The 15322-nt window shown below is 34.7% G+C and overlaps 1 long non-coding RNA gene across 1 annotated transcript in view; it reads right to left on the bottom strand.

The window, feature by feature from the left end:
- Positions 1–89, bottom strand: part of LOC127557815 (uncharacterized) — a 38551-nt gene extending 38462 nt beyond the window's left edge. Inside the window, exon 1 of the long non-coding RNA XR_007952635.1 lies at positions 2–89. This is a non-coding gene — a long non-coding RNA (uncharacterized LOC127557815). The remainder of the gene's footprint in view (position 1) is intronic.
- Positions 90–15322: the final 15233 nt, after the last annotated feature.

Here is a 15322-nt window from a genome sequence, read left to right as displayed (position 1 = left end):
CCTGTCTTAACTAAAAATTTCCCTCTAAGACTTTCTCATTTTTCTTTTTCTATTGTTCCCATTTATTTCTCTTTCTTTCCATGTTCTCACAGTTATATAGGCCCTGAACTACCCTGCCATCTCATCACCCACTAATTAGCATGTCTCCATGGTAACAGACAGTTGTAGAAAGGGAATCATTCTCAGTAGCAGCTACTGCTGAGTAACCTCTAGGCCTAGTGAGGAGGGGCTCTGACCTGATTAAGAAGGAGTTTCTCTTCATGGTGGGAGAGGAGTGCATCTCAGAAATGTCTCCTATCCAAGGGGAATGAATAAGCTAGTGTGGCTGAAGAGAGACAGTGTTTAAAGTCAAGTACATAAATCAAATTGGAAGTAAGCCCCAAAAGGTAGTGAAATTGTTCAATTCCCACTTCATAAAGATAAGTAACATTCTGAGTTAGCAAATCTATCTGTCATCAAATCCTGGAGACTACCTTGCTTTCTCCAGTAGGACTGCCATTTTAAAATTGGAATACCATAACTTTCTTCAACTCCTGCTTTCAAAGAGAATGACAAGAAATTAAAATGTGTCAGGTGAGGGATGCCTTAGAGATGATGGACCTAGTCCAATCCCCTTCTTTTATAGTTTTGTGGGGCTGTTTTCATGGTGAACACTGAATATGTTTTGGAAGCAGCATTGCCTGAGAATTACCTTTACCTGGGTTAAAAAATTACCTATGATATATGCTGACCATGTGACCTTCTACAAATCATATAAATATTTTAGGTATACATTGCAGATCAAGTACTGATTGTGTTTATAGAGGGAGTTTTTAATTTTTATTTTTTTTATCTAAGACTAACATGTATGGTGAAATCATAAGTCTGGATAATTTTCCCTCCTATATGTAAACTAAACTCTACTCTTTGAAGTTACTTAGAAAATAGAATCATTATATATCATCATAGTTCTGAAGGGGCAATAATAACAGTGTCTCCCTAGGCAGTACACATAGGACATAGAATTTAAGTTTCCAAACTACCTTAAATAAGATCCTGAATATGAAAGACATCAGGAAAGACAAGCAAGAAAGAAGTCATCATATTTTCTTTGGCTTCTCCAAAGAATTTGAAACAATCCAAGTGAAAGATCCTGAAGATCCTCTCTTTTTTCACCTTATCCTGACTTTGAATCGACACTTAGAAAATTCAACTTTTTTCTTCAAAAGACAAGGAGAAGAACTGTTTTAACACCTAGGAAAGGCTGATCTGCAGACAAATTATTAAATTCAATTTATTCCATACTTTGGCTAGAATAATTTACACTGTGAGCCTTCTCAGATGTGTCGCGGATAGGGAGCTGTCTGGCTACATGAATTCATTGAGTTTTACACATTTTTTAGGTAAATCAGAACTGCAAAGGCTGACTAGAACACTCAAAGGTAGTATGTGAATTTGTGACATTCCCTGGGGAGCTTGAGGTCCAGAAACCAATGAAGAGATCAAAATGAAACAAATGCAGTATTTTTATGTGAAACAGAGTGATCACAATCTGAAATTCTTAATGTTATTTAAAAGACAACTCAACCAATTTCAATTATTCCACAGTCCAAATCTTCCAAAAGTAAGCAATTCTTCCTTAGATGAATGAAAAATCAATACAGAGCCAAGCAGGAGGCTGCTCAAACTTGTTCCAGTGGAAACCAGTAACCAAAACCAGGATAGAGAGTTCCAGGGAAGCACAGCCAACTGTAGCCCATTCCTAATGATACAAGAACCAGTAGGAAAGAGAGAAAAGTACAGGAAGATTTTTTTAAGATCATGACAAAATTTTGAATTTTTTGAGTGTCAATCCAAAGTTAGGAGAGGATGCAAGAAGAGAAGGTGCCTCAGGATCTTTCATTTAGGTGATTGTAAATTCTTTGGGGGCAGAGAGCAACAACAGCAAAAAATAATATATGACTTAGTTTTTGGTTGTCTTCCTGATATATTCCATCTTGAGAGTTTCCTTTCCCATATTTTGGAGTCTTGAATATTGTTCATGACTGTGCTGAGGATATTGTGGATATAGCCCTTATCTTATGTGTATTACCCAATGAGACATTTTTACTGTTGTCCCTTCATTACTGTGATGGCTGGCTTAGGATTTCTACTACTATTACATTGTGCTCTTTTTTTATGCTTAAATACAGAATTATTCTTAGAATTTCATTTACAAATAAGGAAAGAGCTATTTATATTCTAAAACCATATTAGTCTCACAGATATAGGCCTTCCTTCCTTCAGATTTGAAGAAAGATAACCCTTCAGACTGCAACTATATTAATGTATATTCAACTTAGAATATTTGACATTGCATGTCTCTTCAGTTAGTATATAAGCTTTATCTGGAGTTTATTTTTATTTCATATTTTATTCTATTGTTTTAAATAAATACAAATTTAGCAATATTGCAGATTTTGATAGTATCTGGGAATATGTTTCTAAAACTTAAAAACTTTTCTAATGAATGATTAATTTCTATAACATTTAGCAGGAAGTTAGGAGGGTACTTTTGCATTTACATTTTTTATAATTCCTTATAATTGATTTTTTTTTTTGGTAATAACTTTTAAATCACTGGTGCCAAATTTTGACGAGTTAAATTTTTCATTTTTCACAATACAAAAGATTTGCTATTAAAAACAAAGAAGTTAGAAATAATAGTATAACAAAAGTAAAGGTGGAACTCACACATTTTATTATCACATTTATTTTACATAGAAAAAAACTTAGTTTTTTTTTATAATCTGTTTATTCAGTAAACATAATTAAGTACCTACTGCATGAAAGGTATTATGGTAATTAATGGTAACTTAAGGATCAAAAATGATACAATCCTTTGACCTCAAGAAACTTAACATTTTATTGTCCCTCTAGAAATACATACTGGAAATAAACTATTTAAAAAATAAAGAGAAATGCAAATTAAAATAACCTTGAGTTTCTATCTCATACGTATTAGGTTGGCAAAGTTGGCAAAACAGGAAAATGACAAATGAACTATGGGAAAATACATATGATAACAGACTGTTGATAGACCTAGACATTTTGGAAAAGTCATTTGGGATTATCAAAAGTCTCTGAAGCTATTAAACTGTTCATTCCATTTGGTGCAATAATGATATTGCTAGGTCTATATCCTCAAAGAAATCAGAAAAAGGGAAAAAGGACAATAATATTTATAGTATACTTTTTTTTTTTTTTTTGCAGTGGCAAAGAATTGGAACTTGAAGGGATGTTCAATGGATAAAGTGACTAAATAAGTAATGGTTTATCAATAGCACTATTGTGCTATAAGAAATGATGAAGGGCATAATTTCAGAGAAATCTGGGAAGATTTGTATGTTCTGATGTAGAATAAAGTGAGCAAAACAAGAGAATAATGTTAATGATACTAATAACATTGTAAAGATAAAATGCTTTGAAAGATGTAGGGACTGTCATCAATGCCAATGACTCATGATTCCAGTGGAATCATGGTAAAATATACAATTCACTTAACTGATTGAATAAGGGGTTCAGAGTTCAAATTGATATTTTTTTTTGGTAGCAGAGGTAGGATATAATCAATACTAAGATTTGGTTGCTTAAGTATACATGTTTATAAAAGGAATTTTGTTTTCTTTACCTTATCAACTGGGGGAAAGGATGTTATGGTGTGGGAAAGAAGGCAGACTTTTAATGATTGGAAAAATTAATAAAAAATAAAATAAAATAAATTAAAACAATTGGGATAAGTATGAAGTTTACAAGCATAAACTATAAGCATTAGGACTTTTAAGTTTAGAAAAAGAAAAGGTTGAAATGAAGATAAACTTTCCCTCCATATTACCAATATTAATCTTTGTGACTTTATCAGTGCTTTCTTCTCATCCATATTTAAGCATCATAGGAGACTAAGCACTAATTGTGGGGTCAGAGAATCCTACTTCTAAAGCATATTATTTATGTGACGTTATGCAAAATGTCCTGTGGCCTCAGTTTACTCAAATGTAAAATGAAAGAATTGGATTAGAGGTCCTCTGAGACATCCAATCCTTCTCAGAGAAGTCCTCTGAGATGGCTAACTTTAGATCTGTGATCCTTATTCCAACAGAATCTCTTATAATGCCTTTTTCTCTCATTTTTTTTTTCTTTTGAAAGTCTTTTTTTTTTTTGTTCTGCTCTAATTCTAATTTGTGAGTCAGTATGAGATGGGGAATCAGTTGTGGCTGCAGAATCCCAGAGAGCCCTAGAAGTTTCCAAAATATCATCTCAATGTTGAATATGAGGGAGTTCACTACACTGAGATTCTATAGTGCCCCAATTTTCTTTCTAAAATATTTTATTTCTCCTCAATTATATATAAAAATAAAATTTTTATCATTTAAAAAAGTTTTGAGTTCCTATCTTACAAAAATAAATGTTAAAAACTATCTTTAAATGTAATTGGAAAAATATAATACCATTGAAATTTTAAAAAATAATATAAGTATAAGTTTTGATTCCAAATTCTATCCCTACTCTCCCCTCTCCCTGACAAGGTAAGCAATCTGATATAGTGTATACATGTGCAATCATGTAAAAGTATTTCCATATTAATCATTTTGTAGAAGAAAACTTAAAGAAATAAAGGAAGGAAGGAAATAAGGAAGGAAGAGAAAAAGAATGAGAGAAGGAAGGAAAGAAGATAAAAGGAAAGAAAAAGAAAAAACTGGAAAAAAAAGTGGGTTATTAATAGACACTATCAGTTCTCTGGTGGTGAATAGCATTTAACGTCAGGAATCCTTTGGGATTGTCTTGGATCATTTTATTGCTGAGAGTAGCTAAGTCATTCACAGTTGTAAAAAAGACAATGTTTTTGTGGTTCTGCTCATATCACTCTATCAGTTTATGTAAATCTTTACAGGTTGTTTCTGAAAACATCTCGTTCATCATTTCTTATAGCCCAAAAATATTCCATCATAATCATAACAACTTGTTCAGCCATTTCCCAAATGATGGGATGCCCCCTTATCTTAATTCACACATCCACCAACTTCTTACCTGAATAATTGAAATAAACCCCTAACTGGTTTCTCTGCCCCAAGTCTTTATCCATTACAATTCATCTTCCTTAAATATCAAAGATTTTTTTTTAAGTGGATACCTTTTTGTCTTTTAAAACTCTTTATGACCTGAACTCTCTTTATCTTTCCAGACTTTTTTACACATTCTTTACATTGGCCTGCATGTTTTTCACAAAGGAGGCCCCACTTTCCATCTCTTGTCTCCTTGCCTTTGAATTATTTCTTTCTTATGTCATCTCCCCCATGTGTCTCCTACTCTAGGATGAAATTGTATTTATTTTTTATGTATTGTGCAAGTATTTACTTATTACATATTGCATTCCTGCTTTGAATATAAAGCTCCTTAATAACTTGGGACTGCTTTTCCTTTTGGTTTTATCTCTAGTGCTTATTACACATAATAAACACCTAATGAATTCTTTTTAATTATTGCTTGATAAGGATTTATAGGGGCTCTTAAACTTTTTTGTGTGTAAAGATGATGAAGCCAAAGGAACCCTTTAGAGAATAATATTTTAAATAAAATACATAGTACAACAAAGGAAATATTTATATTGAAATTCAGAGGGGCAGCTAGGTGGTGCAGTGGTTAGAGTACCAACCCTGAAGTCAGAAGGTTCTCAATTCAAATTTGGTCTCACACTTCCTAGCTGTGTGACCCTGAGCAAGTCACTGAACCCCAATTGTCTCAGCAAAAAAGAAAATAAAAGAAATTCAGTAATCACATTATTAAAAAAAAAAATCCAGTAAACCAAGTTCATCAACTCAGTGTTAAGAGCTCCTGAACTCCTGATATATAGCTTCTCTCACTAATAGGAATTAGAAGTAGAAGAATTTAGAGACTACTCATCACAATACCTCACTTTGCAGGTGAAGAAATTGATCTTTATAGAGGTCAAATGATTTGCTGAAGGTCATATAACTAGCATTTCACCTTTCATAACTAGCATATGTGGGGAAGAGGAAACAGAGCTGAGAAAAGGATACCCATAAAGTAGGGCTCATACAATACTAATGCCAAGAATGTGATGAAGAATAAGTTGTAGTTTTCAAAACGGGACAGCCTTTCCAATATCTCCAAACCATCTTATAAAGAAATACTTTGGACAACCTCTCTTTTATTCCCCTTGAGAAAACTGGTGGGAACAAAATTATTCCTATCTGTATTCTATGAGAATAGTACCACATGTGGATGGATACATCTGAGAATAATTAAACATAGAAATTATTTCCAATTAATAAGACTACTTTTTGTTTCCTTGTTCATTAAATTTGTAGAATCATGTGATATGAAAGTATAAATCTTTTCTGTAAATTTGAATTCTAATTAGATATCCAAAATGATACTTGATATAATTTTATAAAGGATATTTTGATATCTTTTCACAAAATCTTTGATGGAAGAATTATTAAGAATCTGAATTATATAAGTAGAAAACAGAGCAAAACAAAAAAAAATTCTTATTTTAAGATAAAAACAAAATTATAATTTTAATGGAGTATTGGGAGAGTTAAAATTGAAGAAGTCATTGGAGTGTTGGGGTAGCTCTAGCAGGTGTAAGTTTAGTTCCTTTCTAAAAGGCATCTAAATCATGAAGGTTCCACTGAGTCTGGAAGATTTTAAGACTTCCTAGAGAAGGAAGAGAACTGTATTAATTGTTTACTATAGTAAATTCTTTATGTGTTTCCTGCTTTGTTCATGAACTTCTTTGAGTCTATATTAAAGCCTGTCCTGTACCTGACAAATGCACCAGTTACCTTGAATGCTTATACTGCATCTCAATACCCCATTCAGGTGGGGTGGCTGTTACCCATATTTTATATACATGGTATAGGTTGATATTACTGAAAGGGTAGAGGATTTTCCCCTGACATTTGACCTGGACCAACCATGTAAATTCAGAATTTAGAGACATAGGGTTTGTAAGTGAATAAAAAATATCTTTTGCCTCATTATAAAGTCAATATTTTCAACATTTACCTTAAAAAGTAAATGAGAATTTGTCAGACTTTAAGATTTTTGTTGAAGCTAAAGTATGAGATGAACCAATTAGTTTCAGGAATATTTCTTTCTTATGATACTAATTTAGAATCAGGGTAGGTAATTGTGGTTCTCATTATTGACTTTCTCTGCCTCAATATTCCCTTGGACTTGTTGGTGCTCTGCCTATATTTGAAGGTCATCTTGTCCTTCCAAAAAACCTTGCTTTGATTAAAGGACCTGCTTGATGTGCTGTTCCTAGGGCAATGGTGGAATTTAAGTGCTGTTAAAATGTTAGCACACTATTGCCTTGAGGATATAATTGACTATTTGAGTATCAAAGTATAATGGCTAAGTATTTGAATGTAGCTCTGCTGTTAATTTGTTGTGTGACCTTGGAAAGTTATGAAATCTCATTTGCCTCATTGGTAAATTTGGAGTCATTCTTGCTATATTCAACATGGAAAGGACTTTGTGTTATACATATATCAGGCCTTAAAACAGGAATTCTTACTCTTTTTATTTTGTTTTGTTTTGTTTCAAGGACTCCCTTGGCAATCAGGCAAAACCTATGGACCCCATCTCAGAATGATGCTTTAAAATATATGCAGCAAAATACCATTACATGGAAATAGTTAAGATTGTTATGCCACAGTTTCCTTTAATTATCCTGCCTCAGTTTCCCTCAATTGTTCTGCCTCAGTCCCCCTGGTTGCAATCCCCCTTCCTGACCATTAGAACTGATATAAATTAAAGCAGAGGTAACTGGCCCTGACTACTAGCATTCCATAAAGCTTAAACTCCAGATGTTTAATCTCTGGGGGGGGGGGGGGGGGGGGGGGAAGGGGGAGAACATTTCCTATTTCAGACTGAGTGGCTCCTAGCCTCCCAACTTATCCAGAATTTATGGTCCTTACCCCCATTTATGGCCCATTCCTGAAAATTCTCACTCACCAATTCCCCACCCCCACTCCCCTTGTCTCTCCTGATTGCTGAGATCCTATAAAAATCTCTGGAATTCTTGCTGAATGCTTTGAGATGCAAGTCCCATTCAGTCTGCTGGGGTTAACATGGATCCTGTTTTGGCCCCAGATAATCTCTTCCTCTCAAATAAAATATTAAAAACTCTATAAGCTCTATCTTGCCTCAGTTTCTCTGGCATTACAAGATATTTTGTAAAATCCCACATTCAAGGGCCATGAGTTAAGGACCTAAAAGTAGGTATGCCTAAGTGATGTGATTTGAGAGATAGTATAAAAGGCTTCCTGCTACCACTTGAGCTTAACACCACTTGAAATTTATTTATTTATTTTGGGGGGTTTAGAAGATATTTTCAGGGTCATGTGTCATGGCAGCATGTTATGGTAAGTCACTGAATTGGAGTCAGGAGGATTTGAGTTCAAATCCAATCCAATAAAAATTTATTAAGCACCTATATAATTAATAAAGGACAATCCCTGCCCTCAAGGAGCTTATAGTCTAAAGGGAGAAATAATGTATAAAAGGAAGGAGAAAAGAAGTTGGGGGAGGACACAGGACACCAGGGGGTATCCAGTAAAGAAGTATCTTGTTCTATAGCATTAAAACTAGGCAGAACAGCAGATGAAAAATTGAATGATGTGAAAGTCCTCTTAAAGAAAAACAGATCCTCCAGTTCTTAGAAGGGTGAGGAAGCTGAAGGAAATTGTGTCAATCAAGGGTTGAGCTAGCAGCATGGCAGTGATTTTAGAAGTGATAAGCTTTTTCTGGGGGGAAGGGGAGTTGAAACTAAGTAGGGTAAGAAATGCAAAGTGCCTTCAGCACTTATTTGCTGTGTGACTCTAAGAAAGTCATTTAATCTTTAATGTCTTAATTTCCACACCTGTAAAAGGGGATTCATTTGAACTTGATGGCCTTCTAACTCAAAATCTATATTTTCTAAGATTTGTCCCATTTAATTTTCAGCTAAAAGTAGGGATGATAGGTGACAACTAAGGGCACAATCTCTGAGAAAAGTATTAAATGAGGAGAGATAGAGGAGGTAGCAAAAAGGAGGTACAGATGGAAAGGCTTCATGCTAAATTAACAGTTCATATTTATGTAGTACTTTATAATTTACAAAATACTTACAACCTAATCTTTAATCTCCACAACAGCCCTGTGAGAGAAATCTTAGTTAAATAGTTTCCTCAGGATCACATAGCAAGTACATGTCAGCCCCAAATTTTCTGCTTCCAAGTTCAGTGCTTTTTCCATAAAACAATGCTGATTCCCGATGACAAACTTCACCTCCTTTACATTTTCACTCAGCTTATACATGGTAGTAACATCACTAGATGGTAATGGAAGAAGTTAAGTATAAAAAACTGTGTAAGTTATTTAAATTGAATTATTGACAGACTGAAGGAAGAAAAAGACAATAAATCATAGTTATGGGGACTGGGTTGCTTTTATCTAGATGTCTAGTTTATTAAGACCATTCGTGGGGGGGTGGGGCAAGCTGATAGAGCAAAATTCTTCAACCTCTTTTCCTGCAGGGTGTAAACTATGCAACCTATGTTTTATAGTGCCTTCGAGGGCTCTGTTAATTTTCTTTAATTATTATCCCTTATTTAATTAACAAAAGGTTCCTGTGACTTCTGGGTGAATTCTTAGAACCATTTCAACCTCTCAAGTCTTATTGGGATTGATCTTTTTTTTTAAGTTTGAAAAGTAGGATATTTCATGGTATTGGAAAATATTATCCTTTTGACCTTCCTGATAACCTTCAACATTTGTCCTTGGTTGTCCCTGGTAGAACTATAGGGACTGTTCCTCAAAAAGTTCCTGTAGCTCCCTGCACCAGTTGTTGGAAGGGCTGCCTTAATTATTTCTAGGCATAATCTTCCTATAAGTTCCTAAACAGATCTGTTTAGGTTTGGAATCACAAGGGATATATCAGAAAACTCACTGGTGGAATAGCCCTTCTATATACTCGAATGCTATGGAATGTAATTTTGTTAAATAAGCTCTAGGAAACCAGGAGACCCAGGTATAAAAATATTAATTTTGCTAAATCTTGAATGGGAATAAAGAAGAGACATGGGTGTAAAGGAATAAGGACTCAATTCAAAGAAAAGAAATGAAGGAGAACTTCAACTCTTACTAAGTGGATGAACTTGGGTAAGTCACTTAAATGCTTAATCTCATTTAACTATCTGTTGAATAACAAATATAACATTTGTACTACTTGTAAATTGTGAATAAACTGCTTTGTAAATCTGAAAGCACTATGTAAATGAACGATAGTCATTAGAAACACACTTATCATGGTTGTATAGATTTTCTGATAGATATGACATTAGACAGAGAATGAAACATACAAACTATAGATTAATGAACTTGAGTTTGATTTCTAGAAAAATGTTTTATTAAAGAGATTATTAGAAAACATCTAGAAAAGAAAGTAGTGATCTCCTAGAATCAGCATGGCTTCATATAGAACAATTATAGATACCATATTTTAGTAAGATCATTGCTAAACTGGCAAGACAAGGAAAGGCAACCCAAGTGATAAAGGCCCTTGAAATGATGCCATAAGAGGATCTGGGAACTAAAGGAAAATTGGGAAATAGCTGAGTAAATTATGATATATTGATATATATTGATATATTGTTGTGCTGTAAGAAATAATGAAAGAAACAGTTTCAGGAAAAACTTGTGAAAAATCGCACAAAAGTGTTGCAGAGCCAGGAGAGCAATTTATGACACTAACAGCATTGTAAAGATAAACCACTTTGAAAGTGTTTAAGACCTCTCTGATCAATGCGATTTTGCATGTTATTGCATTAATTCCAGAGGACGTATGATGAAACATTCTACCTACATCCTGAAAGAAGATGACGAATTCAAGGTTCTGAATGTGACATTTTTTGGATGTGGCTAATGTAGGAATTTATATTACTTGACTTTGCATATTTGTTAGAATGGTTTATCTTCTCTTTATTCCCTTCCTTCCTCCTTTCCTCCCTTGATTTTTCTTCTTTCCTCTTTCCTTTCTCCCTTCCTTCCTTCCTTCTTTTCCTTCCCTCCTCACTTCCTCCTTTCCTTCCTCCTTCCCTCCCTCTCTCCTTTCCTTCCTCTCTCCTTCCCTTCCTCCATCTCTCTCTCCCTCCTTCCCTCTCTTTCTCCCTTCATCTCTCCCTCCCTTCCTGCCTCTCTCCTTCCCTTCCTTCCTTCTTCTCTCCCTCCCTCTCTTCCTCTGTCCCTCTTTCCCTCCCTCCCTCCCTGCCTCTCTTCCTCCCTTACTTCTTTCCTCTCTCCCTCTCTTCCTCCCTCCCTCCCTCCATCTCTTCTTTCCTTCCTTCCTTCCTTCCTTCCTTCCTTCCTTCCTTCCTTCCTTCCTTCCTTCCTTCCTTCCTTCCTTCCTTCTTTCCTTCCTTTATTAATGAGGGTAGGAGGGGAAAAGCAAGTAGATTTTTTTTTAATTAAAATTATTTTAAAACAAGAGATAATCCAGGGAATTGCATGAAATATGTATCCAAGTTTAAATTTTTCTCTTTGACCTCAGGAAGCAAAACTAGAAGCAATGAATAGTTATTGCAAAGATGCTAATCTAAACTTGAGATAAGGAAAACCTCAGGAAACTCAAAATAAAATGGGAGATTTGGGGTTTTCCCTCACTGGGGGATTTAAAACAACAGCTAGATAACCATATGTCAGAAACATTGTAGAGCTGATTCTTGTTCAGGTACAGATAGGGCTACATGTTTTTCAATTCTGAGATTATGAGAAGTTATAATTTTTCTGACTTCATTTTCTCATCTATAAAAAGATACAGTAATACTTCACAGTTATTGTGAGGAAAATATTTTGTAAAGTTGAAAATACTATTCATATGTGATTTATTATTATAGTTATGTACACTGAGCTATATTATAATGATGGAAAATTATACTGTATAAATTTGAAATTTTTTTAGTATTTAAGGAGATCTCAGAGTCACAGAATTGGAGAGTTTAAAGAGACCTCAGAGGCCATTTAGTTCAACCCATTACTGAAAAAAAAAAGATCCTCACTATAACTTATCATATCTAGGAATCATTCGGTCTTTGTTTAAAGACCTAAAATAAACTAGAACCCACTATCACTGAGGCAATTAACTTAACTCTCTGGCATGGTTTTAATTGTTAAGAGATATTTGCATAATTTAAGCCACACTTTTGTTGTTGTTGTTGTTGTTGTTGTTGTTGTTGTTGTTATCTACTGTTCCTGGTTCTGCCTCCTCTGGAAATAAACAGAACTGTTTTCTGCGTTAGCAGATTGGTCCTGTAGTCAGAAAGATTTTAATTCTAATCCATTCTTAGATAATTAACTAGTTGAATAATGTTGGGAAAAGTCACTTCATCTTTGCCTTCCTCCATTTCTTCATCTGTAAAATGGGAATAATAGCAGCTACCTCCCAGGGTTGTTGTGAGGGTAAATGAGGTAATATTCGTAAAGCTCTTGTCACAACGTCTGAAACCTAATTGGTGATGAATGCTTATTTCCTTCCTTCCCTAGGCTAAGTATCCTAAAATCTTTAACTAATCCTTTTATGTAATGAATTTGAGGCCTTTCACCAACTGGATTATCCTCTGAATACTTTCCAGACTAGCCATTTCATTCAGGAAATACAGCACTCATACTGGAACACAAAATGACCTAACCAAGGTGGAGATCGGTGAACTTCCTTCTTTACTTATCTATTATTTTCTTTCATTGGAGTGGGACTTCCTTCATCAATACAGATGACAACCCTCTACCCCTGAACAGATTGTTTTTATGAGTTGCTCTGGCCAATAATATTTTTCACCTGTTTGCCAACATAGATCAATGCAGAGTGGGCTTCTAGTCCATACTCAAAGTGTTTGGGGTTTGGTAGAACCCTGTGTACTACTGGAACAATCCTTGAAAATATACAGTTATTTCTACTTTACAATGAAATGTCAGAGTGGGAGCTTAGGTCAGTGGTGTGTTTTAACAACCAGTTTTCCAGAGGGGGAAATATATAGGCACAACACACTTTAACATTTCATCTACATTTTTAACATTTTCTACATGATGTCCCAGGATGCACTGGGGGACCTTGCCTTTTCTCAGGTCTCAGCTTATCTCACCAGTATCATTTATTTCCTGGGGAACTGAAAGGCTAAATGTTCTGCCCAAGGTTACTGATTTAGTGGATATCTGAGGTGAGAATTGACTTCAAGGCCAGGTCTTTGTTCACTATGCCTGCTTATTGAGCAGGTTATTAAAAGAAACTGGAAAGCTTAGGGAATAATTCCTGAACTTTGAAAGTTAACAACGTGCTCTTTTGTTATCCCCACCTGGAGCAACATACTGGACTTGTAAGATTCCCAAGGATGTCTCCACATGGCAATTCTTTTGTCTATACATGAGAACCAAATTCTAGACATCAGGCTCCTTGGGAGAAAGGTGTTTCTAATAACTCAGCAGTTTGCTTCTTGATTCTCTTAAGTCCATTGTGTTAGGCCTAGTAGTTAAAAAAGGTAATTTGACAAGCATAGCAGGACATTGGAAAAAGTTTAGATCAGGAAGTTATAGACTTCAATTATTTGGGATGTCATGAAGCAAAAATTTATTCTCTCTAACTTTAGAGGTCAGTAACTCTGAAGGAGTTTTAAAGGCTGCAGATTTTACATCAATATTAAGAACCATCAAAACTGCCTCAGAGGTTGCCTGATGAAGTATTAACTTTCATCCCAGAGAATGTTCAAGCAGAAGCTGGATGACCATTTGTCATAATAATGTTGTTGTTGTTTAGTAATTTCAGTCATGGCCAATTCTTAGTGACCCTATTTGGGGTTTTCTTATCAAACATATTGGAGTATTTTGCTATTTCCTTCTCCAACTCATTTTATAGATGAGGAAACTAAAGCAAATAGAGTTAAGTGACTTAGCTAGATCACACAGCTGTAAGCAAGCACCTGATGCCAGGTGAATCATCCTGACTCCAGGTCTATGCTCTATCCATTATCCTACCTAGCTGACATTTATATAGTGCTTTAAGATTTGCAAAGCTCTTCATAATTATTATCTCATATTGGTCTCATAAATCTCTTCACCTACTTTGGAGTAAAGTGATACTATTTCTCCTCCCCTTCCCCCTTCTCCCCCCCCCCCAATTTTACAGAGGAGAAAATTGGATTAAATGACTTGCCAGGGCCTCATATCTCACAACTGTCTGAGGTGACATTTGAACTCAGATCTTCCTGACTAAGGGTCTAATACTTTATTCACTGTACAACTTAGATGCAGGGATTTTTAAAAGAGAATTCCTACATTAAGGAGGAATTGGAATTATATCACCTGAAATATGGTGAAACTTCTAATTTGAAACTATGATTTTATGTCTTCCAAGGGTGTTTAGTATTGTGGACTGTCTAATGGACAGAATTAGGGAACACCAGGGTTCAAATCTCACTTCAGAAAATAACTTCAGAAAAGTTGTGGGACTTTGGACAAGACATTTCTTATCCCTGTGTTTCATGTATAAAATGAAGGCCTTGTTGGACTCAATGACCTTCCAAATCCCTTATAGGTTTGAATTGATTATTTTCTTATCCTCTCATCCTTCTGTATACAATGTGGGATATTAAATCTGTTGACTGATTTTGACTAAGGTTAAGACCTATTGAAAGAGATTGTAATCACTGCTAATGACAACTCATTTCATTTTTAGGATCATAGGTTTATGATCCTAAAAGCATGGATCTGAGAGTGAGAAAACCTAAGTTGTAGACTTCAATTATTTGTACTTGTTTGTGGTTAAAGGTAGAAGGGATTTTAGTCATTCTAACCCCATCATTTGAAAGATGTGAAAATCGAGGCTCACAAACCAAACTTATGTGATCAAAGTCACATGAGTAACAAAGTCAGAATTTTAATTCATATTTTCAATAGTAGCAGTAGCAGTAACAGTAGCAGCAGCAGCAATAGCAGCAGTAGTAATAAAAACAGTATTTATGTAGTGGTTTACTGTGTATGAAGTACCGTGCTAAATGTTTTACAATTATCATCTCATTTTGACCCTTAAAACAACCTTGGGAGGTGCTATCATTATCCACATTTTACAAATGGGGAAACTGAGGCAAATAGAGATTAAGTGATTTGTTGAGGCCACATAAGTCATATGTAACAGAATCAGGATTTTATTTTATTTCGTTTCCTTTTCTGCATGTGATTTAGTGGCCTTTGATCCTCAGATTTGTTTTTATATATATATATTTTTTTATATTTTTTAAATTAAAGC

This window comes from Antechinus flavipes, chromosome 3 (genome assembly GCF_016432865.1).
Source record: "Antechinus flavipes isolate AdamAnt ecotype Samford, QLD, Australia chromosome 3, AdamAnt_v2, whole genome shotgun sequence".
NCBI lineage: Eukaryota > Metazoa > Chordata > Mammalia > Dasyuromorphia > Dasyuridae > Antechinus > Antechinus flavipes.
This window is presented reverse-complemented; position numbering and strand designations above follow the sequence as displayed.